The following is a 26,178-nucleotide window of genomic DNA, read 5'->3' as shown; positions in this document are numbered from 1 at the left end:
GAATCTCCAAAAACCGAATAACATGAATGAAGATAGAAAACTTAAACTGGCCAGGGAGTTGGTTTAATGGAAAGAGTTGGGGGTGTAGGAAGGAAGAGGTATGATGCATAAGCATACTGGGAAAGTAATGACCTTCACAGGTTGTGAAGAACTTTGAATGCTAAACAGTAGATTTTATATTTGCTCCTGGTAAAAGTGAACCACTGAATAAAGAGTCACTCAATAAAGAAGAATGTTGACGTGGTCAAATCTATGCTTAGAGAAAATAACTTTAGGGAAAATGAAAGCTGGCTTGGGATGGGAAGAGACTTAAGGCAAAGCAACCAACCAATAGGCTTATTACAATAATATAGGCAAGAGGAAATGAGAAATTGTACCAGGGTGACTGTAATATGAGAGGAAAGAAGGGGGTAGATTAGAAAGTCAGTGCAAAGAGATAATCTATAGGCCTTGTAAATAGTTTAAATATTTGCCTATGAGAGTGAAGAATCCAAAATGACACCTAGATTGGGAGAGCTGGTTGGTTGGTTGGTCCTTGTCCTTCGTTATCAAAGAAGACCTAATTGACATCACTGTGTTACAGATGAGTTACTAAGTGACCAACTGTAAGCTCGGAATGCTCTACCACAGGTCAGGCTCAAATTGTCCAAGAGAACGATTGGAGTGGTTACTCTAAACTTGCATATCTCACATTTTCTTTGAGTTGCTTCCATTCTGTCTTGTTCATAGGGCATAGCACTCTCTTTGATCAGGACAGGCCATGCTGTGGGAGGTCTTGTGTCAGTGTCTCCCATGTTGTACAATAAGAGAGACCTTTAGAGCTTCCTAGTAGCACTCCTTCTGACCCCCTTGTGAGCACTTACCTTGTATGAGTTCTCCATAAAATAGTCTTTGTGGCAAGCATACACCTGGCATTTGAACAATATGGCCAGCCCATCATAATTGTACTCTCTGTAGTAATACTTGAATGCTTGGCAATATCGCTTGAGAAAGAACCTCAGTGGTCTGCCAGGTGGTCTTCAGAATCTTCCTAAAATAATTTAAATGGAAGTGATTCAGTTTCCTGACATGGAGCTGATAGACTGTCTAGGTTTCGCAGCCATATAGCAATAAAGTTAGCAACAATGGTTCTGTAAGACCTACTCTTTGAGAATTAGTCTAATACATCTTCTCTCCCATAGTTTCTATTTTTTTTAGGTTTTTGCAAGGCAAATGGAGTTAAGTGGCTTGCCCAAGGCCACACAGCTAGGTAATCATTAAGTGTCCAGATTTGAACCCAGGTACTCCTGACTCTAGGGCTGGTGCTTTATCCACTACGCCACCTAGCCACCCCTTCTCCCATAGTTTCTTTAGGAATCTCCCAAATACTAAACTAGCTCTAGCAATGTTTGTGTCAACCTCCTTGTCACTGTATACCTCCTTAGAAAGGACACTGTCCCCTAGAATCAGGAGGATCTGAGTTCAAATCCAGACTCAGACACTTAATTATTGTCTAGTTGTCTGACCTTGAGCAAGTCACTTAACCCCATTGTTTTAAATAAATAAATAAGTAGATAGATAAATAAACTTAAATAAATAAAAAAAATTAAGTGAACTTGTGAACTCAAAATTTCTCCATTTGTTGTAACTGATGGCATCATATATGGATGATTTGATGTTGGCTGATGGAACACCTGTGTTTTCTTGGTGTTAGTTGTTAGGCCAAAATTAGCACAAGCAGCAAAGATTCCATCCATACTTTGTTGCATGTCAGCTTCAGAAGTTGCATTGATTACACAATCATCTACATAGAGAAAATCATGCACCAAACTCCCTTCACTTTGGGATTGATTTATAACCTTTTCTAGTTTAAGAATTTACCATTAGTATGGTAACTGCCCTTGTTGCTGTGTTCAACCTCAGTGAAGGCATATTACAATGATAAAAAGCATAGGAGCAAGGACATAGCCTTGTTTCACTTTATTGGTGAGCAGGAAATTGTCCATTATCCATTATCTGGGTAAGTACATCATCATAAATTTGTTGTACAATACTGATGAACTTTTCTGTGCAATCAATTTTTTTACATTATTTTCCCATAAGCCCTCATGAATGATAGCATCAAAGACCTTGATCATATCTACAAATGTTGTATAAAGATCTCTGCTCTGCTCTTGGCATTTTTTTCTGGAGCTGTCGAGCAGCAACTACCATATTGACTGTTCCTCAACCCTTTCTGAAGCCACAATGGCCCTCAGGGAGGTGACCATCTTCCAGGTGAAGGATCAGTCTATTGAGAAGGATTCTGGCAAGAATTTTACCATCAATGAGTAAAAGAGAAAGACCCCTGTGATTATCACAGGACAGTCTATTCCCTTTACATTTATAGAGATGGACAAGGGAGGCATCCTTGAATTCTTGGAGGATAATCTCTTCATACCATATAACCTGGAAAATTTCAGTCATTTTTTATATGAGCATTTGAACTCCCACCTTGTAAATCTCAGCTGAAATAGAATTAGAACCAGGTGCTTTGCCACATGAAAGAAGTCTAATGGCATTCAAAACCTCTTCTTTAGTTGGAGCTTCAGATAGGGACTGATTGGCTTCTGCATTGATTGATGACAGTCTGTATACTATGGAAGTGTTCCACCCAAATCCCTAGGATCACATCCCTAATGTCCCTAATAATGTACTAATCAATGTTACTCCATCAGCACTGAGTAACTGAGATGCACCAAATGTCTTTCATAACTCAGTTATAAAAGCACTTTGAATTGTTACTATCTGCAAAAAACTGAATTTCATCTACCTTCCTACTGAACCAAGAATCCTGCAATCCTCTAAACTTCTATTATACTTTAAATGCTGCTTTCTTAGAAATGGATAATCGATTATGCTGGTAAATCCCTGTGGAACTTTCACTTTTCATTTAGCAGCTTCTGTATTTCCCCATCATTTTCATCAAACCTGTCTTGATATTTGAGTGTGTTCTGACTCAAATGAGCAACTGCAGTGTTGTACACCAAATCTCTGAAAGCTGTCCAATCCATTTCTGCTCCACTGTTGCCAACTGTGTGTTAACTCAACTTTCCCTTCAAATGGAAACAAAGTGGTCCTGTCAGAGAAGTACTTCAATCTCTTGACATCAATTCTTCTAGTATTCATTTTGCCTTGGCTTCACCACTTGAATGTGATTATCTAGCTTGGAGAGGATGAGTCTTGATCAGTTCAGCACTCTGCCCCACACATTGTCTTCATCACTCACACATCCTAACTATCTCTTCTCCTTTCAATCACACAATCTGATAGAAGCCAGTGTTTGTTTCGAGAGTGCATATGTAAGTTTTATTGTGTTTAGGGAAATTGGAAATAGTGTTTGTGATGAGAAGGTCATGAGATACACAAGTCTTCAGTAGTAGGTGACCATTGTTGTTGCTGTTTCCAACTCCATTCCTCCCAAGGACTCCTTGCCATGTCTGGTAAGCTAAGTCTATTATTCTAACATTAAAGCCACCTAGAATTATGTTTGTCCACTTTTGGAACATTGATGATAATGGTATCCAGGTCTTCACAAAATTTTTCTTTGACTTCATCAAAGTTAGTCATGATAGGAGCATAGACACTGATGATAGTGGCATGGGATTTTCCTTCAAGTGGCAATCTCATTGTCATGAACCTGTCATTCACTATTTTTTGTAGGCTTGTTGACTAGATTGATTTTGATTGCAAAACCTAACCGGCTTCATAGCACTCCCCTTCACTGCAGCCACTCCAAAAAAAAAAATGGATCTCCAGCTCCGATTTCAGTAATCTGGCCTTCATTTGCCTTCATTCACTCAGGGCTGCTATTTGAATATGATACCTGCTGAGTTCTCTTGCAACAATTCATCATTCCGGTCTATTGGATCTTGTATTTTTTATGAGTGTGCATACATTCCATGCACCAATGGTGAATGGAATCTTCTTTGAAGAAGTTTTTGTACATTTTTTTATGTTTCAACCACAGGGTGGAATCTTTGCCTGCAGTAATCGGGCCAAGGTTGGATAAGCAGACAATTTTTAGGGCACCTTTACTGGTCCCTTCCTCACATCAGAAGGTGAGTAGTGTGTCCTTAAAAGGGCTGCTCAGTCACCCAGGAGCTGCTAAATCTCACTGCTGCTTCCAGTGAGGTAATGACCCTATGACATGGGCTGCCTGTGTGCAGGATTGTGACTACAACTCCCAGTGTATCCGCACCTTCTGCTTCATCACTTGACTGTTGCCATAGGATTTTGAGATAGAATGGTAAAGTGGTATGGGTGATGTCTTTTTGATTCATATGTAAATTGAATTTAAGTGAGGCTGAGTGCACGAAGTCTTTGGCCTCACTCTCTTTTCCAAAATCATCATTGTGTAGTGGCAGGACAGAGTCAAGACAACTGGTGATGACTAAATGCAATGGATGATCTTGGCATCTATGATGTCTAAACAAGCTCTAAGCACTCCATAGACCCTGCTTTAGGTGCTTTCATGACCATTGGAAGGAATTGTTCTCTTCCATCAATTCCACCAAGGGACAGCTTAGCCCATCTGCCAAAATGGTTTACTGGGGTATGGTTGCTCTCTGTGCTACAGCTTCTTGGAGCCACAGTGAGAGTTAGATGACTCAGATGGACATTTCAGGGTAGAAAGAAGCCCTGAAAAGGCTGGGACGCAGGAGAGCCCTATTGATAAGGAGGTGAATTCATGATGATGGGTTCAGGTAAAATGTCTACTGAACATCCAGTTAGAGATAATTGAAAGGCAGTTGGAGAGGGGAAGAGCAGGAGTTCCTGCCCTCCCTCAAAAGCTAAAAAAGGCTATTAGAAAAATAAAAGTAGATAAGAAAAAGGGGGGGACTTTTGAGAGAAGGCAGGGACATCTATGACGGTTAATTTAAAATGTTAGACCTAGACCCTGCCTCTAAGAATCCAAGGTGAGAGAGATAAAATAGTAGGATAGGATCCACTGTTAAGAGAAAACCAGTAGCATTGTTAAGGGAAGTAACTTTAGTGACAGCTTTTTATCTGAAGCAGCTAGGTGGTACAGTGGATAGAGCACCAGCCCTGGGGTCAGGAGGACCTGAATGTAATATGGCCTCAGATACTTGTGACCTTAGGCAAATCACTTAACCCTGATTGCCTCACATACGGGGCCATATCCAGCCATCCTGATTAATAGCTCCGGAGGAGAAAATTAGGTTGGTGACCTAGTACAACAATCCTCTTCAGATCTTATTTATGTATATAACATGGTATCCTCTCCCTTATGTCATGGTCTTCTTTGAGAACCAAAGGACAAACTTCATCATCATCATCATCATCATCACCACCACCACCACAACCACATACCAGATCTAAGGAAATATCTGTAGTAAAGAAGGGTTAACTGCCCAAACATAATTGCCTTCTCATATGACCTGCAATGAAAAAGGAAATGATATTAGAAACTTCTATAGTGTAAAAACCTGAAATAAACCTTACTGAATTTATTTATCATCCCTCAGGTCAGATCTTTACTAAGAGATAGCAAGCTAATCAGATAAACTACTCCTTATTAGAAAGTCAATACCTGATACCCTCTCAGATAACATTTTAATAGAATTTTCCTTGGGAAAATGTCAACTCATAGAAGCAGGATGGAAATCTTGGGCACTAAAGCAGGATAATAATAATAAAGTATTAAAAATTTAGGTAGGCAGGAAGGGCTTCCCATCACCACAAACTGTCCTGTCTGCCTGGTGCACCACATACAAACCATTCCTGAAAGCCTACTGCATTCAGACAATGTAGAACAGGAGTTTCCAACTGGAATAGAGAGGTTTATCAAGAGGTATACTGAATATTTGACAAACAGCTACATAATCCTAATGGATATACTTTATTTCTCATGAGCATATTTGTGACAAACCCTAGAATTCATTTCCTTTCCTTTTAGAAATTTGGGAGTGTTACTGAAGGACAAAGAATAACAGAAAGGAAGGTAGCACAAGAGATAGAGAACTAGGAGTCAGGAATTCAAATTCTGAATTCAGATCTGATATCAGACACTTACTAGCTGTGTGACTCTGAGGTAAGTCACTTAACTCTGTTTGCCTCAGTTTCCCCATCTGTAAAAGGAGTTGGAGAAGGAAATGGTGACCACTCTTATATCTTTGCCAAGAAAATCCTGAATGGGGAGTCATGAAGTAGGATACCAATGAAACAAATGAACAAAGTTATTGTTTGTCCTTCTTTCTCAAAGAAGGCTATGACATCAGGGAGGTGAAGTCATAACAGGCACATGAATTGAATTTGAGTGAGAGAGTGCTGTACAAAGATACCAGCCTCACTTTTTTTCTGTGTAGCCATCTAAGTCCAGTGGCCAGATATGAATCACAAAAACTGGAGAAGACCCTAGATGCAAGGCAATCAAGATTAAGAGACTTGCCCAAGGTCACATAGCTAGTCAAATGTCAGAGGCTGAATTTGAACTCAGGTCCTCCTGACTCCAAAGCTGATGCTTTATCCACTGTGCTACCTAGGTGTCCAAATAACAACAACAAAGACTAGACTAAAGGGCAAAGCAAGGCAAGGCAATGAGTGTTTATTAAGGGCTTATTAAGGTACTGTGCTAAACCCTAAGGATACAACAATGGCTATTCATTCCTTTAAAACATATACTTTCTAATTGGGCTAAACATAGTGTTGTTATTTGTCCTTTGTTCTTGAAGAGGACCGTGCATCAAGGAGGTGATGCCATCACATGTATGTGAATTGAATTTGAATGAGGCGATGCTGTGTAAAGTCACTGGCCTCACTTTCTCCTCCAGAAACATTTGTTTCCAGTGCTCAGATATGGATCAGGATACCTGGAGATGGCCCTTAAGTGGGAAACCTTAAACTGTTTAAGCCTCAGTCAAACTGATTTAACATATAGTAGGGAACTGAAAATAAGGGGAGGGTGGGTATGCATGCAGAAGTATGATGACCAGAAAGTATAAACAGAACAATGAGGGGAACTAATATTGACCTATCCCCAAATTAAGGTCTCAAGAGGAATTCATCAAATGGGAATGAGGTCAGCATGGCAGAGGGGTATTTCAGGGTGAGAAAAAAACAATCTTCTACTGATGTAGAAGAACCATGATGAGAACAATCTATAGCTGCCTAAATGAAAAGAAAGGAAGATCCCTCAAGAATAAAACTACAGAACAGGGAATACCAATTATAAAGAGAATTATCTTTCTTTAGGAATGAAAATTTGTTCCTAACCAGTTCAAAGTATAAAATTATTTTCTGATTGTCTTCTCAAAAGACATTATGATAGCAGCAGGAGTTTAAAAAGAAACTAGGAAGTTAGAAAATTTGAATAGTAAAATTAGGAAATGAAACTCATAATCAGCTTCAGCATGAAGGTCATTTAGATTAGCAGAAAGTACTATCAACTGTGTCTCAAAAAAAAAGATAATGGAAAAAGTCAAGTCCCCTCCCAGCACCCCCCCCCCCAAAAAAAGATCTGGTTAGAAAAATTGATCAAACCTAAAGGGATTAGTAACAAATTCCAAAAATCTTCATATATTCATGAGTGCATCCGAAGAGGGACCTGGAATATGGACTGTCAAAGATATCAGTGATTGCAACAAACAGAATTAAATACACTCAGACCTTCTGAAAATGAGGTACTTTTTAAACTTTGTGTTTCATACTGGTAGCAAATGGCTGCTCATTCAATAACCACTCACAAATTATATATTCTGTACATAACATAATTAGGCACTGGAGAATATAAAAAAAATAAAACCCAGTACCTACCCTGACAGAATTTATAATCTGGAGATACCTTGTGGAAAGGCAGTACATATGACACTTCTAGATTGTGCAAATTTTATAAATCTCATTTAAAGTGAACTCAGCTTAGGTTTCTGTCCAAGCAGGTACTGTCTTGGGAGAAAGAAGGCAGTGGAATTATTTTCATTTCTTCCTTCTCCTTCCCTAATCCTTAATATTCGAATGGTTCTAATTTGTTTCTTCTGACAATTTGAATGAAGCAAGCTGTAAGCCACTGTAATCAGCAAATGTGAAGGACAATAATACATATGTTATTGGAGTTAATAGATTAGAGTTATAAAACAAGGAGTTTCTGTATCATGAGTTTCCTATATTACAGGAGTATTTATAATATTCAAAACTCATACTTTCCCAACCCCCAATCAATTCCTTTGGAATAAATATCAACTAATCTATATCCTCCTATCGTAATTCCTTGTCCATAAATCCTTTTCAGGGGAATATGCAGAATGTGTTGTATGCATTGTGACTTCCTAAGTTGTATGCATATCAGTGGAGCATAAAGTCTGTCTAGTAAAATAACCCTCTCTCTTATGGGTTATTTTGATGACTCATCATTTCAAGTCATATATATATATATATATATATATATATATATATATATATATATATATATATATATCTGATTACATCTTTACACTACTCTTCTAATATAATTCTTGGATTCTCTGTTATCTTCTTTACAAATCTCACTTTGTGAGGCAACATTGGTGCTCTCTCTCCCCCACTCTCTCATAACTAAGTCTGTTACCTCTAGAACCTAAGGTTCTAGAACAACTGAACAGTTTCTACAGTGTTTTTTAACTAACTCAATTGTCTCTTTAAAAAAGACCATGTTTTAAAAAACAACTACCCAGCATTCTTTTAATGATCCTACATGTCTTTAAATCTTAGACTACCACAGTCTCTGAACATTAACAATAATAATAATTCAGAACTAGATTAGTTCTTTTTTGTGACTAGGTATCCCTCTCTGCCCCAGACTGGAAGTACAACATTCATATATAGGCTCGATCCCACTTCTGATAAGGAAATTTTGAACTGCTCTATTTCCAAAGTGGACTGGCTTTTCTCAGGTAGTTTAATGGCCTTCTACTCACAAAGAGTCACCATATTGGTTCTACATTTAATACAAACATTTGATCAGCTCATCCTGCTCCATTTCACCATTCCTAAACTCAAGGGATTCACCTTCCTTTCCCAGAAGCAAATTTTACAGGTTTGTATCACTAGCCCAGCCAGAAAGCCTATCATTCAGGAGCTCAAACCTAATGACCAATGTAGATTATTCAAGGAAACAAGAGGAACTGTAATACATTGCTACAGACTAAAATTTTGATAACTATTAAATACCTATCATGAAAAGTGTGGGGTCATATGATAGGCAAGATGGAGAACTAGGCTTTTTTTTGAAATTACATGGAGATATAGTCTTCAACATTTTTTTTTAGGTTTTGCAAGGCAATAGGGTTATGTGACTTGTCCAAGATCATACAACTAGGCAGTCAGTAAGTGTCTGAGGCTGGATTTGAACTCAGGCCCTCCTGACTCCAGGGCTGTTGCTCTATTTTTTTGTGCTAGTTGCCCCTTCAACATTCATTTCTGTAAGATTTTGAATTACAATTTTTTCCTCCCTTCCTTCCTCCCTAGAATAGCATGAAATCTGATATAGATTTATTTTATATATATGAAATCTATGTAGATTTCATATATAATATTTATAATCATGCCAAATATCTTTCCAAATTACTGATGTTATAAAGGAAGAATCAGAATAAAAGGAAATAACCACAAGAAAGAAAAAAGAAAAAATAAATGAAAAATGAAAATATTGTACTCAAACTCCATTGTTTTTTCTCTGGCTGTGGATGGCATTTTCCATCACACGTCTTTGGGTATTGTCTTGGATTATTGTATTGCTGAGAAGAATTAAGTCTTGTCATGATTGACTATCACATAATGTTCTTGCTTCTATGTACAATGTTCTTCTGGTTCTGCTCACTTCAATCAGCATTTATTCATGTTAGTCTTTCCATATTTTTTTGAAATCTGCTTGCTCATCATTTCTTATTAGAACAGTAGTATTCTATTACTGCTATTTGTCACTACTTGTTCAGTCATTCCCCAATTGATGAGCATCCCTTCAATTTTCAATTCTTTGGCACCACAAAAAGAACTACTATATAAATTTTTGTATATGTGGAGGACTAAACATTTTCTCAGAAACGTTTTAAAAACAGATATTAGGCACTTTAGATAAATAAATTAAAGCCTCTCCATCATTAAGGAAACTCAGAATCCAGAATAATGTTAAAAAGTAAAACAACACAACAACAAAAATTAATTAAACCCATGAAATGACTTCTACTCTGAGCCTAATGAACATCCCTATACTCCCACTTCCAACATCTAACCTGTACTAGCAGATCTACACTGGATCATAGCAAATCACAACCCCAGAACTGATCACCCCTCACTCTTTCCAGTGAGAAGGAGATCTCAGCTTTTGGGCTATAGAATCTTGTTTAGTCAGTCAACAGGACTCCACAGGGTTCTAAATTATGGAGGCTTCTGGAAACACACAACCAAAGTCAAAGATGACTCTGTGCTACAAAAAGATCTCTGCAACAAACCAGGAACCAAGGGAAAGGGATAAGGCATTTGTGCTGAAAATAGAGCTCAGCACCATAATTTACCCTTCCCTTCCTCAAGAATCTGAGAAACCCAAACTACAAATTGATTCCAACACAACAGCATAGTAACTCTCTGAACTGCTGGTGTTGGGCCAAAGAACTGAAGAACATAAAGAACAGGACAGGATATTGGGATAAGGCACAGTAGAGTGTGTAGGTACTCCATTAAGTTTGAAGGAAATCATTCAATAGCTAGGTAAATACCAGAACCAGAACCAAAAATCAATTGGGGCAGAGTAATGGGAAGAAAATGTGAGATGCTTTGAGACCCAAGAAAACTACTTTCAGATGGGAGGAAGTCAGAGTCAGAAAGTAAATAACAGGAGAAAATAAGAAGAAAAAATGCAAAAAAATTACCAAATATCTGAGGGGGGGGGATGTTAAGACCTCATACAAAGCAGATAAATGAACTGGTAAAACATTAACAACAGAAAGAAATAAGATCTGGTAAATGAGTTCAGCTATCTATAAATAAATAATGTAAAACAAAGGAAAATAGCCAAAACTTGATGAAACTGAAGATTGGAATTGGAGAACATGGAACTATATAACATACAATTTCTGAGTTGTTTAAAATAAAAATGAGAATTATGAGAAGAAAATTTATGGCCTTCCCAGAAAAAATTAATGGACAGGATAGAAAAAGTGATTTTGCAATGTCAAAGAAAAAAAAGAAAAAATGAATTGAGATTACAAATTTACAGAAGTGAAGGACAAGACAACTTAGAAGAAAAGAAACAATAACAAATTACTGAAAAAAATATGCTCACTGTGGAAAGCAAAACATACTGATTTCAAAGACAGGATACATTAAAAAATTCTAAGAATTAGAGTTCTCCCAAAAGAACATAACAGGACAGGTATGACTAGAATTCTAAGAAAAACCCACACAGTGCTAATGAAACAAAGGATACATCACACTAAAGCAATTATAAAAAGATGAAAAATTGGGGTAGCTAGGTGGTACACTGGATAGAACACCAGTCCTGGAGTCAGGATGACCTGTGTTCAAATCCCGTCTCAGATTCTTAATAATTACCTAGCTGTGTGACCTTGGGCAAGTCACTTAACCCCATTGCCTTAAATAAAAAAAAATTTTAAATCCAAATGACCAGAAGATTAGAGACTGAAGATTAGAGCTCCCAGGGAAAAATAAATGAGTGATTATGGCTGGACTAGTATTTTCCTTTAAAAAAAATGAAAAAATTCTTACTAAAAAGAGGAAGAAAATTGATATGTTCTCAGAGCACATGATAAGCATGTTTAAAGCTCCAAAGCTCCAAAAATCTATCTGGAGTTAATAGACAGCCCTTCATCAAGCAATAGTAAAGGCTAACAACAGGTTATGAAAGGGATAATTTCTCATATGAAACAGTCCTGTGTACTACTTATGTCTAAGACCCCAGAGAAAGTCAGAAATTTAATCAAAATTTATTTAACATGAGTACAAAAGTGAATGAAATCATTCATCAAAGCCTGGTTGAGTTGGCAACTCACTTCGGTACTGTGTATTATTACCACAAAGGACAGTAGAGTGGGGCTTAAGATTAGACATTTTAAAAATTTTATTCCTGGGCAGCTAGATGGTGTAGTGGACAGAATATTGGCCCTGGAGTCAGGAGGACATGAGTTCAAATCTGATTTCAAATACTTAATAATTGCCCAGCTGTGAGACCTTGAACAAGTCACTTAATCCCACTGCCTTACAAAAACTAAAAACAAACAAATTTTATTCCCATTGTATTAAGAAAATTCTACATTTGAACACAATTTTAAGTAGATATAATACTGAAATGCCTTCTATTTCATCACAATATCCAAGAATTCTGAATTGAAGAAAGAAAGAAAATAATAAATAATTTTAGGTAACATACAATAGGTAATGTGAGATTATCTCATTTGATCCTCAAAATAAGAAGTGGGGTGCAATTATTTTCTACATTTTACAGTTAAAAAAAATTGAGGCAGACAGTTGTTACACATATTACCCAGGGTTATATAACTAAAGTGTCTGAATTTGAATTCAGGCCTTCCTTACCAAAAGCCTAAACTCTCTGTTCCTTGTAACACTTAGTTGCCTAGTTTACCTAGAAAATGCAAAGCCACAATTGAACCTTTGTATTGTTTTCTTGATTATGTTTGTCACTACCTCCATGGTCTTCCAATAATTTGGTATTATGTGAACATAACTTTTTTTTCATTTTATGAAAACTGAATTTTTTTCAGTTTAATTATAAAGACTGAACCCCACCCCTATCCCCAAGTCATATTTCCTCTTTGATTTATTGCCCCCACCTAGAGTTACTCCAGGAAAATAAACAATAAAGTTCATGTTACAGAAGTTCAGTTTCACATTCTGTTGGAGCTGAGTTGTGGTCCAAGAAAAGTACTACTCTGACCCTCTTGAAAAAGATGCTTACTAATGAGGGGATAGTCCCAAGCTATGACCTGTCTTCCCAGAAGAATGGATTTTGATAGAGTGAAGGTGAAATGTAAAATGCCCAATCATCACTCCTGCAAAGTCCTATACAATCTGAGGAGATTTAAGAATCAACATCTTAGAAGAGTGTAATAATTGCCATATGTTAAATTACTATATCATGTTTTAAGTCTTTCAGTGAGTGTCTTTTGCACAGAAGAGACAAATACCTGTTCCATATATGATACATATTATTCAATAAGTACTTTCTTTACTCCCCAATTTTGGAGTCTAGAAATGATCCACTTTGTAAACTAGAAGTAATTTTCTCTAGAAGTTCAAGGGTGAGAGAATATAAAAAGTCAAAGAATATAAGAAATTAGTTAGAAGTCAGATTCTCTCAGGAATGAACCTGATGTGATCCACATGTTTAAGTTCAGAGCAGAATTGTTCTTTAGAAGAGTGAGGGTGCACTACCTCACCCAGAGGTCTGGCTGAAGTTTCTTAATGTTAGATTGGGAACTCTTGCAGGTGAAAACTCTCAAATTTGAACTTACTCACAAGGCAATTTCCAAGGCTGAAACTGTCCTCTCAAAGCACATACATATTTCTACTATATGCTCCTGCATGGAATCTCTCTGCATCTCTAATACTACCGTCTCAAACTAGAAAGGCCCACTCCTGGGTTTTCACCTCTTAAATGGCATGTTAGTGGAGTCAATTCCAATGTACCACTACTCCAACTGAGCCAATTTCAGTTCTGAGAGGAGGGGAGATGAGGAATGATCATACATGAGCACAGTTTTCACATGTTCCTCACCTGCCATCCCCACCCCCAGTATATGAATCCACTCTGCTATATACCTGCCTGAATTCTGAACAGGAAAATGTAAAAGGGATTCCAAAAGAGGCAAAACTGGTTGATCAGAGCACTTTATAGATGAGGAAGGAGAAATTCCTCTGATAAGACTCTAACCTGTTGAGACCTAGCAAATAAATCACCTTGAAGATTTCTTCATTCTCTTGAAGTCAATCAATAGTTCTCTGAGTACTCTCAAGAAAAGCACCATTGGGCATGCTAACACTCCATAGAAGGTGTCTCTCAGGTGCCTTCAAATCACTGATGAAATGTATACTGTAAGCTCATCAAGTTGATTGCAGAATTCATCAAATTGGGGACTCAGTCATACCCCAATATCTAAGTGGTCAAATGATATGAACAAACAATCCATAATCACAAGGATAAAAACCTTCCAAATTGCTAATAATAAAAGAAATGGTTGTCCTTCATTCTCAAAGCGAACCAAAATGATATCACTATATTGGAGTCAATATACACTAGGTTCAGTTGTGAGACTGATCAGACCATATAGGGCACAAATAGTCCACATGAACATTTGAAGTGGAGAAACCACTAAATTTGCATAATCTCATGTTTCTTTTGAGCTACTGCAATTCTGTTTTATTCATAGAGCACAGAATATTCTTTGATGAGGGCATACCATGTTATAGTCCTTTGCCAGTATCTTTCATGTCATGCAATAGATTCCAAAGTTCATCAGAGAGACCTTGAAAGTGTCCTAATATCACTTCCTCTGACCTCCATGTCAATGCTTGTTTTGTGTGAGTTCACCATGAAATAAGCTTTTAAACAAATAGGCATTTGGCATTAGAAAGGCATGGCCAGTTCACTGGAATTGTACTCTCTGCAATAGAATTTGAATGCTTGTCAGTTTACCTTAAGAAAGAACCTCAGTGTCCAATACTTTATATTGCCAGGTGATCTTCAGAATCTTCCTAAAACAATTAGAATGGAAGTGATTTAGTTTCCTGGCATGGGGTTGGTAGACTGTCCAGATTTCACAGGCATACATACAACAATGAAGTCAACGCAATGGCTCTGTAGACCTTCAGTTTGGTAGGGAGTCTAATATCTCTTCTCTCCCACACTTTGCTTCAGAGTCTTCTAAACACTGAGTTAGCCTGGTAATGTATGCATCAACCTCATCATCTATATGTATATCCCTGGAAGAATATATCCAAGGTTAGACATGGTATTCTATGGTTGGCTGGTGGAGAATCAGTGTTTTCAGGCCAAAATTAGGACAAATAACAGAGAATCAGTCTGTACTTTGTTGAATCTCAGCTTCAGAGGCTGCATTGAATGCATAATTATCTATGAACAACATCAACAAAGAAATCATACACTAATTCTCTCTCCATTTTAGTCTTGATTTTTAGCCTTTTCAAGTTAAATAATTTTGCCATCAGTATGGTAGTTGATCTTGATGACATTTTCACACTCCTTGAAAGTTTCTAATAACATTGTTGAAAGCACCATGCTCAAAAGCATTGGAGCAAGCCTTGCTTCACTCCATTTGTGAGTGGGAAAGCTTTAGAGCATCAGCCATTGTCCAGAAGCCATTATCCAGACAAACAAGCCATTATGAAATTCATGTAATCACTATGGATGAACTTCTCTAGACAACCAAATTTTGCCATAATTTTTCACAAGTTCTCACAACTGACAGTATCAAAGACACTGATTAGACCAGTGAATGTGTGTATAGACCTCTGTTTTGCTCCTGACATTTCTCCTGGAGGTGTTGAACAGCAAATACCATATCAACTGTTTCTTGGTCCTTTTTGCACCTACACTGGCTCTCAGGTTGATGATCATGATCCAGGCAAAGGATCAGTCTATTAAGTAGGGACTCTAGCAAGAGTCTTGTCAGCAATGACTAAGAGAGGGACCCCTTCTCCCCCTATAATTGTCATATGTCAACCTATTTCCCTTTGCTTTCTAGAGATGGATCCTTGAACTCCTGGGGGTGGGGTGGGGTAGATAACCTCTTCTTGCCATATAACCTGGAAAATTTCAGTCAGATTTTTGTATGAACAGTGGACCCCCTACCTTATAAATCTTAGCTGTAATAAAATCAGCATTTGCCATTTTGCCACATAAGAAAATTAAAAATCTCTTCTTCCTTTGGAAATTCAGTTAGGAAATGATTGACTTCAACTTGAGACATGCAATTAATGGTTTCAGCAATGATACATCTCATGTCCTTATCACTAATCAATGTGACTCCATTAGCACTGAGTAGTTGAGATGCACCATTGGTCTTTGGCCCATAAATAGCCATTGGATTGCTACTATTAGCATAAAACTGCTTTTCATCTGTCCTCTTACTGAGCCAAGAATCCTGAATCTTTCTAAGCTTTGCTTGCACTTTACTTTTGATGGAGTTAAATTCTGTCTTTGTTGAGACAGATTAACTATCCTGTTTCATTTAGCACCTTCTGAATTTCCTAATCATTTTCATCAAACCAATCTTGATATTTTGCAAGTGTTCTGACCCAGATGAGTAAATGCAGCTTCTGCATTTGCAATCACCAAATCTCTGAAAGCTGCCTGCTCCTTTTCTGCTACACTGTTGCCAAACATATGTTGGCAGCGTCCCTTCCAAGTTAGCAACAGACTGTTGCCAAATGGAGTAAGTCTTCTGGTAGCTGTCTTGCCTTGGGGTCACTGCTTTGTTGAATGTGAATATTTAGCTTGGAGAGGATGCTATGATCTGGATCACATATCACCTTTACTACTTTCAGATCTTCTCTATCTCTTATTCTTACAATGATATAGACTATTAAATGCTAATATTTGCAGTGAGGGTTCATTCATGAAGTTTTTTTGCTGTCTTTTGAATTTAAATAAATGGAAAACAGTGTTACTGATGAGGTCATGAGATGCCCAAGTCCAAGGCAGTAAGTGATCAATGCTATTCCTGTTTCTGACTCCATTCCTCCCAAGGACTTCCTCTTTCATCTGGTAGTCTATTTCTGCCCTTTCATTAAAGTCATCCAGAATTATAATTCTGTTGTCTTTCAACACACTGATGCTGTATTTTCATCATATTTTTCTCTGACTTCATCAGGTTTGTTATAATGGAAGTATAAGCACTGATGGTATCATTGGAACTTCCTGCAAGTGATAATCAATTGTCATGAGACTGTCATTTTTTCCCTTTTGTTTGGAATTCAACCTTTTTGACCAGATTAGTTTGATTGCAAAACCTATGTCAACTTCTGTAACCATGCCAGAAAACCTGTTTCCAACTCTGACTTTGGTAAACTGGCCTTCATTTGTCTGCCTTCTTTCACTCAAAATGTTTTCTGAGTTCTCCACAATAAGACCTGTTCATCTTTCATATTATTGAATTTTGTGTTATCAATGAATACATACACATTTCTAGTACTGATGGTAAGAGGAACTATGTATACAAAAGTATTCAAAGTTCAAAGTACAAAATTTTTGTGCAATTTTTTTGTGTTTTGACCACAGTTTGGGATCTCTGCCTGCTGCAGTGAAGAGGTCAGGGTTGGATGGAGAAGAAAAAAATTTAGGGCACCTTTTCTAGCCCCTTCCTCACTGCAGGAGGTGAGAAGTGTGATCCTTCAAAATAGGCTGCTCAGACCCCACAGGGGGACTGTTGAATCCCAGTACTGCTTCAGTCCAGTGAGAAAATGATCCTGTGGACTGGGTTGCTTATCTGCAGGGTTATGACTACTGCTCCCAGTGTATCTATACTTGCTCTTTTGTCACTTGGCTTTTGGTATAGGACCTTTAGGTAGGCAAAAAAGGTAAAATAGGATGAATGATGTCTTTTGATTCATGCATATACACACACACACACACACACACACACTCTCTCTCTCTCTCTCTCTCTCTCTCTCTCTCCCTCTCTCTCTCTCTGAGAGTTATCAAAATTCAATGGCAAGGCAAAGTCAGGATGATAGTTGATGGCTCAAGATGCTTCAGCCACATCCATGGCCTTCTGAACAAAGTGTTTTCATCTGCTGAATTCCACTAGAATAAGGTTTCACATGCTTGGTGTATACTCTGCCCCCAACTCAATTAAGGGTTTGCGAGCCCACAATTAACTACAACCTGGTTTAGTCTCTGCCAAAATGGTTTGCCAGGGTAAGGTCATTGCACATGCTACAGCCTCTTGGAGAGAAATACAAATCAAAATAACCTTTAAGTTTTTACTTCTCACCTTACAAATCAGAAAACATGCCAAAAGAATGGTAGTAGTCAATGTGGGAGGAGATATGGAATGATAGGTATTCTAATATATTGTTGCAGGAATTATGAAATGGCACAATTCTGAAAAGCATTTTTGAATTATACAAATAAAGTAACTGAAATCTCCAAACCCTTTGAACCAGAGGTTTCATTATTGGACTTAAACTCCAAATAATCTATTGATAAAAAGAAAGTTTCCAAAATATTTTTAACATCACTTTTGTGATAGCAAAAATTAGAAACAAAGAGAAAAAAAAAGAAAGAAACAAAGAGGAATCCTGTGAATCAGGGAATAGCTAAACAAATTGTGGTAATGGAATATGCTAAACTATGCTAAAAATATATATTATATTATATTATATTATATAAGTACACATATGTGATGACTACAGAGAAACATATATAGATCTCTATGAACTGATGATGTAAAGTGAAGCAGAGCCAGGAAAACAAAATATTCAATTATAACAATGTAAATGGAAAGAAAAAAAAATTTCAAAAACTGAGAAATAATATAACAAAATTATATAGTTCAAGCATGACTCATATAAGAGATAAGAGAAGAAATCTCCTCTACCAGCACCATCATGAAAATAGGAGGACCTCAGCTATTAAACATTGCACAAGTTTTCAGACTTTTTATCTATTAGTTACATTTTTTTCCTCTTAAAAATATTATTTGTTATATGGGATGACTACCTGGGAGGAGAAAGGGGAGGGTTGGTGGGAATAACTATGAAAATGTGAGAAACAGAAGATATCAATAAAAACTTACTTTTTAAAAAATCCATGACAATTTTTACAAGATTAGGAAAGTAATAATTTCAAATGTTGAGACAACTATCCAAATAACAATAATAATAATAATTATAATTATAATCATATCTCTTTAATGTGGAGTCATTGGAAGAAAGCTCAGGAATATGCTCTCAGCATAGTAGAATATAGCTACTTTTGGCTTACTTATATTTCTGAAGTCATCAATTTAAAAACTTATGTAATCCTGAGAAAATAATTTTATATACAGAGTGAATTTCACACAACAGAAACAGCTAAGAAGGGAGACTGCTTTAATTCCAAGAAATTGCTTATGCTCAGAGGTTTAGCTGTAGACCGTGCCTATTCTGGTCCTTTTCTCTGTGTGGTGAAGACTATGAATGAGTTGAGTGATTTAGTTTGCTCTCTATTTCTAACCCTGTTCCCAATGAAGCTGGCCAAGTCTGGATCATGGAAGTAACCAATGTGGTCACTACTATTCTATATTTCCCCAAGGTGGAGGAAGGAGTATGTTAAACAAATAGTTTAATGCCATATCAAGGGGCCCTTTGACAACTAATTCAAAAGACCTTTGTCTTTCAGATATAAAAAGCTGCCTAATATGAGATGTCCCCAGCTAACTTTTAGTCAGGCCCTCATAATGTGTAGCTTTCTGAAATCAAGGACTTCTGGTAATCAAGGGCTTCCTTTCCAGTGTGGTTAAGTAAGCTGAATTTCCCTACATTTAACTGTCTCCTACCAAAAATGGAAACTTTTGCAGTTATGATCATCATTTTTCTTGTCTTGATTAAATGTAATTAGGGGGAAGAATCATGTGTCCTTTAAGACCTGATGATTCTGACTTTGACATTTCTGAGTTTGTCAAGTGCTGCAACATAAATTCACAAGATCATAAATTTCAGTCTGAAAGTCTTCTCATAAGTCATCTAGTTCAACATGCTCATTTTACAGATGAAGAAACTAAGACTCTGGGAGTCACATAGCTAGGATTAGAACCCAGGGCCTCAGACTCCCAAACCTGGTGCCTATGTTGTTGTACACAAATATACTGAAATAATAGCTCTTTTCTCTTTATTTCTTGTCTTTAAAAACTAGGTGATGCAGTGGACAGAGGGCTGGATATGGAGTTAGGAGACCTTTTCAAATCTAGCTTCAGGCATTTAGCAGTTGTGAGAGCACTGCTTGCTTTAGTTTCTCAATTGTAAAATGGGGATAGCAACCCAATCTACCTTGCAGGGTTATTGTGAGGATAAAATGAGATAACACTTGAAAGTGCTTAAAAGACCCATATTCAAAGCCTTTCCAGTAGATCTTCCTGTTTCAATTCACTCATTATAACACTTCTTACCATAATCTATGATCCTAAATCTTCATGAAGGTCCTTCAAATATTTGAGGATAATTATTATGTCATTCTTTCTCCATCCACATTTTCTTCAATTTATCTCCTCAGTTTGCATGAATCTGAAGCATTTAGAAAGTATTCTTGGAAGGTAGGCTCTTGACCTAAAGCCTTTATTTACTTATTTATTTATTTTTTTACCTAAAGCCTCTAAAAAAATGTAGACTTAATACTTTTTTTTTTTGGCTATGTGGGAACACAACTACACATGTTAAAATATTATCTATCATGTTGGGGAGAAAGGCAAAAAAAGATTCTCTGTCTCAGTATTCTCGATACCATGCTGAAATTCCTGTCCGATGTACCATTCTAACAGCTTTCTAATTTTATTTTTCCCTGGGAAAGAAAGAGCATTCGATTTAGAGTCAGAAAACCTGGTTTAAGAATCTGATAGTCTCAATTTCCTAATCTTTATAATAAGTCTATCCACAGTAAAAATGAAGAGATTCTCAGCAATTCTAGAAAATGCTGACATCTTTTTGAAGGGACTAACCATCTTATGAATAGCCTGGAGGAATCCTATAAAGGTTTGTTTTTTTTTATTTGGTTTTGTTTTGTTTTTTTAGTTTTTGCAAGGCTGTGGGGTTAAGTGGCTTGCCCAAGGCCACACAACTAGGTAATTGTTAAGTGTCTGAGGTCGGATTTGAACTCAGGTACTCTTGACTCCAGGGCTGGTGCTCTATCCACTGCGCCACCTAGCCGCCCCCCTATAAAGGTATTTCTACCAATATCAATTGAGCACAGTCTCCTTAGAAAGAAGAAAAAGCAACTCTAGGTTGACAAGTTGTCAACAAGTCAAAAAGGAACTTGGAACAGTTCTCACAATTTGTGGTCATGAACAAATACTAGATCAAAGGCATTATCCTGGTTTTTCAGGCATAACCCTTCATCACAAGATTATGTCTGAGTAAACTCACTTCCCCATTAATGTTATTCAAGAGAATGGCTCATTTGTTGAAATCAGAAACTTGTTGGAGGAAATATATACCTGAAAAGTGATCAGGAGACTTGGTGTTGTGTTTGCGGTTTCTCAAGTCCCCATATGTGAGTTTTTTGAAGAAAAAAAATTCTGAATTTGTATCAAATTCAGTAACCCTAATTCAATAGGTCACAGTAGTAAAAAAGCAAATAAAAAAACAAATTTAAAAAATCAGCAAGGAAATTTAAAAAAATTAGACGATATTTCAGTTTCTGAGAAAAGCACATTGCAAAAGGCTAATAACAAAATTTGAAAAGTTGTACAAAGTTGCTGAAAGCAGTGTCGGAATTTAATACAACTTAGAAATTATAATAAAACCTATTTCCATGTTAGTCAAGCTGCAAAAAAGAATCAGAACAAAAGAGGAAAACCATGAGAAAGAGAAAACAAAAACCAAATTTTAAAAAGTGAAAATAGTATGCTTTTACTATATTCAATTTTTGAAATTTATGTTTTTTTTCTAACTTTCTTATGACATTTTTCCCTAGTTCTAATTCCTCTTTCACAACATGACTTAGTATATTAAACACAATAATACAAGCACAACCTTTTACAAGATTATTTGCTGTCTTGCTTAGAGGGGGAGGGAAAGGATAGTGGTAGAAAAATGTAGAACTTAAAAGCTTGCAAAAGAATGTTGAAAACTATATATGCATGTAATTGGAGAAAAAAAAATTAAAACAGCATGCTTTGATTTGCATTCAGATTCCATAGTTCTTTCTCTGGATCTGGATGACATTTTCCATTACTGGGACATAATTTCTTTTTAAAAAATTTTTTACCACACTGAGAGATTATGAAAAAAATATTTCAGAAGTGTTCAAGTAAGTCAATATACAAACAATTAGACAGGTGATTTTGGATCCTTGAATACTGAGTCCAAATTTTGGAAGGTCTTACTACCAAGACAGATAGGCTTTGAATAAGGACCTTTTAATAATGTTTTGAAATTTTCCCCTAACAGAAGGTTTATCATCTATTTCTGTACAATGACAACAATAAGAAAAAAAAGATTATTTAAAAAATAGATAAAAGGTAAAATGAAGAGGGTTGAATTAAATACTATCTAGACAATAGCATAATGTTGGGGGAAAAAACCTTAGATGTATAGATGTGCCAATAGGTCCAGATTCAATGCTCTTACTCCAATACTCACTACTTATGTAAATCTGAATGTCGCTGGCATAAAAGGCCTCAGTATCTTCACTTGTAAAATAATAATAATAATAATAATAATACTGTTGAATCTATCTCAGTATGACATATATATATAGATATAGATATATATATATATGTGTATTATTATCTAGCTAGGAGTACCACTGCTGGTTTCATGGGGCTGAAGTAATATACCTTCTCTATTAAAGGACCATTTCTGTTCTGAACCCAGGTATTCATTCTAAGTTCAAAACTAGAAGAGATTGATCTCTTATGAGAGGAGAGATGGGTTCCCTTTCCCTGTTTTCATACTCCAGTTCATTATTTCTTCTCTTGTGATGCTCTGAGAATATGTTATTTAAAGATAAGTTTTAGATTCACTTAAATTAGCAAATGAAAAAATGTTTTTTTAATCATCTACAATGTACTGAACCTCTCAGGATCACAACTTAGGTATCATTTGTGATGATTCATTGTCTCTCTCTCTTTTTTTTTTTGCAATGGAAACGGGGCTAAGTGGCTTGCCCAAGACTACACAGCTAGGTAATTATTAAGTGTCTGAGGCCAGATTTGAACTCTGGTACTCCTGACTCCAGGGCTGGTGCTCTATCTACTGCGCCACCTAGCCTCCCTGATTCATTGTCTCTTAACCCAAATATCCAATCAATTGCCTTCTATAAAAGCATTTCCTAATCCTTCTTAACATTAGTGTCTTTCCTCAGAGGCTATCATAGGTTTATCCCATATATATATATATATGGGATATGACCAGAAAGCATAATTATTATTGATGTATATATATATATATATATATATATATATATGGGATAAACCTATGATATATATATATATATATATATATATATATATATATATATATATATATATATTTGTGTCTTCCATTAAACTCTGAACTCCTTGAGAGCAGACATTTTTGTTGACTTTTTTTTGGATTCTCAATGCTTAGCACTGTCTGGTACATTACAGTAGCTTAATAAATGCTAAATTGACTGTTAGTTGTTGGTGACAAGGAAGGTTTTTTAAGGAACTCACACTGACACTGGTAAGTTGATACCAGATCACCAGATCTTATTAGAATATAAAGCAGTTTGTGGTATGGATGATTAGGCATCATAATTAGACTCTGCAATCTGAACAACTACCATTACATGCCTATAGGTAAAATGATAAAATTTAGGTTTTGGGGGTTTTTTTGCAAGGCAAATGGAGTTAAGTGGCTTGCCCAAGGCCACACAGCTAGGTAATTATTAAGTGTCTGAGACTGGATTTGAACCCAGGTACTCCTGACTCCAAAGCCAGTGCTTTATCCACTACACCACCTAGCCGCCCCAAAATGATAAAATTTAAGCCAATCTTTTTCCTGGTGGCTAATCCTCTCCAATTAAATGATTATTCTTCCACTAGTTAGCTCCATTCATTAAATCAAGGATCTCCCTATCCCTCAAATTTACAATATCACTTCTATTACAATATCACTCTTCTAACAATTATCTGTTCATTTGCTCTGGAAAGTAAACACAAGTGGAAAAGATGCTCAGGATGTCAGGTGCAAATTCACATAGGTGAATTTACTGCCATTGCATTAGCTTCCGTGTTGGATAAGATCACCTTAAATCTTAAGTGAAGGAGGACCATCCTTTTCCTATCTCCAATTGAAATTCTTAGAGTTATATGATGTCACCCAGAGGATCAAAGGAAGGGAGAACTGTTCTATCTCTTAAACTGAAATAGCAGTCTCCTGTTGCTGCCCTAGGATAGTGTGTGGACGAAGGATTCATGCAAAATTTGTTAGGTGATGCTAAAATCCTAAATATTATTAGCAATCAGGAAGCAACCATTTCTGATGTGACCAAATGATCCATGGACATGCTCCCTGGAACAATTCCTCTAGATCAACCCAACCTCTATTACAATTATATATAGTATACACTGATCAGAATAAGCCCCAACAGTCAAGGAAGTCATTGCTGCACAATAAACATGGAAATACGAGCTAGAAAAGTGACCTTTTGGTCTTCACTTGGCTTTTGTACTTGCTCTCTTTTATTTACATTCCAATCAATTGCTTGCCAGGTAACTCAATTTTATAGACTCAGTTTTCTGAAGGACCCTCTATGAGGTTTGGGGGCAAAGTCTGCAGAATGGTTTTTGGAGGTTCATCTCCATAAGAGGTCAAATGGGAGTTACAAGAAATTCATTAACCCCCTAAGTTAGATATTTACTTGGAATCAGACTTTGAAGCAGCACCAGCTACAGGAATTAATAAACATTTTTAGCCCTTTACTATGAGCTGGTTTTTGTGTTTGCTTCCTCAGACACAAATGCAAAAAATGAGAGAAATTTAAAAATTCCCACTTTCAAGGAATTTACATTTTATTGGAGGAGGAAACCTAAGAATATTTAGAAGAATTATATGGAGAATAAATTTTAAAAAATAAACTTAAGGGAGGTTTTGTCTTGGAGAAAGGGAAGAAAAGGTACAAGAGAAGAGGGATTGCATTCCAAGCATAGTTAATACTCAGTGTAAGATGATGGAGATAAAAGATGGAATTCAATGAGCACAGAATAGCAAGAAGGCCAGTTTGGCTATACTCTAAAATATAGAAAGAAGAGTAATGCATGAGGATGCATAAAAGATAAGTGGAGATTAGGTTATGATAGACTTAAAAGTCAAAGATAGGGATTAATATTTTTCCATAAAAGTAACAATAAGGAGGTGGCTAGGTGGCTAGGTAGTGCAGTGGATAGAGCACTGGCCCTAGAGTCAATAGAACCTGAGTTCAAATTCGACCTCAGACACTTAATAATTACCTAGCTGTGTGGCCTTGGCAAGCCACTTTAACCCCATTGCCTTGCCAAAAAAAAAAACTAAAAAAATTTTTTTTCTAAAAGTAATAATAAGGTACTGTGGAAAAGTGACATAATCAGATCTGCCCTTAAGGAAAATTACTTTGGTAGTTATGCATTAGAATAGAGAGAGACTTGATGGGAAGCTTTTGTAACAATCTGGGAGGGAAGCAATGTGGGCTTGAATTTAGGCCATAATTATCTGAGTAAAGCAAAAGGGTCAGAAATAAGACATGTCGTAGAGATAAAAATGACAAATTTTTCAAAATTGCTTGAATACATGTGATTAGGGAACATGAGGAGCAAAGGTTGTGAGCCTGGAAAATTGCTCTTTCCAGAATAAAGGAAGTTCAGTAGAAGGACGGGTTTGGTTTTGGGGTTTTTTTCGGGGGGGGGTAGGATTAAGTAGGTGGACAGGATAATAAATTCTATTTTAGATATGTTCAGTTTGAGATGTGTCCAGGACATCTAGTTTTAAATGTCCAGTAAGCAGGTGATGAGACAGGACTGGGTCTCAGGAGTGATACTGGGGCTCCATATGTAGATCTGGGAATCATGAGAAGGGAGATGAGATTTAAACTAATAGCAGCTGATGAGGTCGTCAAGAAAAATCAAAAGAATGAACAACTTTATCCTTTGGTTAGCTTTTATCTGCATCCTTAGGATGATATATGGTGGCTTAAATCCCCAGTGACAATAAAATGAAAAGAGATCCACCTGTCTTTACTATTAAACTATACCTGTTTACTTGGGAAAGGGGAAACAGCTTGAACAGTGGAAGCCCTACAGACTGAAGCAGAGAGCAACTCTGCAAAGAGACACCCAGCAGCCACAATGTTGTAAGCTTTGGAGATGTGAGGCCTATTTGCAAAGATAATATTCAAAACAGCTCAGTGACCAGGATCAGAATAGGTGATGGTTCACCTTGTATATACATCACAAAAATCCTATCTTTCTGTGAAACCTT

At 36.6% G+C, this 26,178-nt stretch overlaps 1 protein-coding gene and 1 long non-coding RNA gene across 2 annotated transcripts in view; one reads left to right on the top strand and one right to left on the bottom strand.

Moving 5' to 3' along the window:
- Positions 1–26,178, top strand: part of SHLD1 (shieldin complex subunit 1) — a 259,466-nt gene that overhangs the window by 24,272 nt on the left and 209,016 nt on the right. The window lies entirely within an intron of this gene.
- The window catches only part of LOC141504472 (uncharacterized), an 88,330-nt gene continuing 63,200 nt past the window's right edge, over positions 1,049–26,178 (bottom strand). The window contains exon 3 of the long non-coding RNA XR_012473383.1: positions 1,049–5,420. This is a non-coding gene — a long non-coding RNA (uncharacterized LOC141504472). The remainder of the gene's footprint in view (positions 5,421–26,178) is intronic.

The sequence above is a fragment of the Macrotis lagotis genome, chromosome 1, assembly GCF_037893015.1.
Source record: "Macrotis lagotis isolate mMagLag1 chromosome 1, bilby.v1.9.chrom.fasta, whole genome shotgun sequence".
NCBI lineage: Eukaryota > Metazoa > Chordata > Mammalia > Peramelemorphia > Peramelidae > Macrotis > Macrotis lagotis.
The sequence above is the reverse complement of the archived record's forward strand: the minus strand, read 5'-3'. Positions and strand labels throughout refer to the sequence as shown.